Consider the following 2,090-nt stretch of genomic DNA (forward strand, 5'->3'; position numbering starts at 1 on the left):
AAAGTTTAAAATGATTCAAAGTGCATTTATTATCAAAGCGCATATGCAGTATACAACACTGAGATTTGTCTTCCCTATAGAAAGCCACAAAACAAAGAAAACTATGGAACCCATTCACAGAAAAGCATCAAATCTCCTTCTGCCACCCCCCCCACCACATGCAAGAAAAAAACAAATCATGTTAACAACAAAAAAACGAGCAAAAACACGGAATATAAAACTCAAAAACTCATACTTCAGCTCAGCTCAGTGTTTATTATTCGTAGGCCATCCCAATTCAAATATCACCTAAAAAAAAGCAACAAGAAAAGGATTGACCAGAAGCTAAAACACATCATAACATGAATTAGAGTCCAATCTACAAACCGTGTCGATTAAACCTTGTTCTGGCACCGAACTACAATGGAGAGAGAGAGGGATCATTTGAAGGCAAGAATCTTCCCTTGGGAGCAGCAAGCGAGAGGAAGAGAGGAACCTCCACACACAGACACCACACTTTGGCAGCAGCAAGTGAAAGGGTGATAGCGCTGAATGCTCACCTGCTCTCGGCATCTGCCTCGTTGTTTTCAATCTTCCTCAGCGCTTTAATCAATGATATCGGCGAGAGATGGAGTCGATCATGGGCTCCAGGTTTCCTGGCCTCCATGCCACACGCTTTGCTTGTACCCTTGTGGAACCCTCTGGGAGACAGCAAAGCACCAGATCACCCAAAATCTAACTGCCAGAATGTAGATAACAGGCTCCAACAGGAGCAAAACCATGTCTGAAGTGAAAAGAGGACGTAAAACAAGTGAAAGGAGTTGCTCCATGACCCATCTTGAGGATGTTATCTTTGGTAGCGTTGACCAGTGGCTCCAGATTCCTACTGGTGCTGAGGCTGGACAGCTGAGAAACAATTCTATTTCCCTCTCTGTTTGCTGACTGGTACCTCTGAAAGGAACAGTTTTCAAGTGGGCATCAACAAGCATCCTATCTGAACAGATTACACCTGGTGCCCTTTCTAATTTGCTACCTCTACATGTGACCATTCCAATGTACTGCTGGCTGATCTCCTATCCTTCACATTTCACGTACCTCAAATCAGTCAAAGCTCAGCCATCCGTATCCCAACATGCTTCAGAACCTGTTCATTCATGGCCCCTGTGCTTGCTGAACTGCACTGCCTCCTGGTTGTGCAATGCTTCCGTTTTGAATTCCTAAATTTTATTTTTGAATCCCTCCTAGGTCTCACCCACTCAATCTGCGGCTGATTGCGCAATACTCTATTCCATTCACGGCTCCTCAGATAACAAAACAGTCCCTGCCTGCACAGCACACAGCAAGAACTGGATAATATTCAAGTGTCAAATAACGTTCATGAAATACTGGTGCCAGGCAACAGGAGATTGTTTTTTAACTACTTATTCTCTACATTCAACTACATTAGCATTAACATTTCCCGAGTTTTCCCACCATTAAAATCCTGAAAAGTTCAAAGTTCGAAGTAAATTTCATTATTAAGGTATACATTTACAACCCTAAGATTCATTTTCTTGTGGGCATACCCATCAAGCTATAAAATAGTAATTATAACAGGATCAATGAAAGATCAACCAGCGTGCCAAAGATAACAAACTGTGCAAATGCAAGTATAAATAAGCAGCAATAAATAACAAAAAAATGAGATATTGTGATAAAGTGAGATCATTTGTTGTGGGAGCATTTCATTGATGGGGCGAATGAAAATGAGTGTAGTTAACCCTTTTTATTCAACAGCCTGATGGCTCAGGGGTAGAGACTGTTCTTGAACCTGGTGGTGTGAGTCCTGAGGCTCTTGTATCTTCTATCTGACGGCAGCAGTGTGAAGAGTGCATGATCTGGATGGTGGGGATCCCTGATGATGGATGCTGCTTTCCTACAACAGTGTTTCATGTAGACATGCTCAATGGTGCAGAAGCCTTTACCCATGATGCACTGAGCGAAAACCACAATTTTTTTGCAGGATTTGCCATTCAAAGGTGTTTCCATACCAGGCTGTGATGCAGCCCGTCAATATAGTCTCCACTGCACATCTATAGAAGTTTGTCAAAGGAGTACTATTGACAAATCCT

General features: G+C 42.4%; 1 long non-coding RNA gene across 1 annotated transcript; it reads right to left on the minus strand.

Moving 5' to 3' along the window:
* Positions 1-236: 236 nt before the first annotated feature.
* On the minus strand, positions 237-1,230 carry LOC140197344 (uncharacterized). The gene is made up of 3 exons (XR_011885920.1): positions 1,075-1,230; positions 540-680; positions 237-288 (listed from the first exon to the last, which is right to left on the minus strand). It is a non-coding gene; the product is annotated as an uncharacterized lncRNA (long non-coding RNA).
* Between the last annotated feature and the right edge of the window lie 860 nt (positions 1,231-2,090).

Source organism: Mobula birostris, chromosome 5, assembly GCF_030028105.1.
Source record: "Mobula birostris isolate sMobBir1 chromosome 5, sMobBir1.hap1, whole genome shotgun sequence".
In the NCBI taxonomy this organism is placed as follows: Eukaryota; Metazoa; Chordata; class Chondrichthyes; order Myliobatiformes; family Myliobatidae; genus Mobula; species Mobula birostris.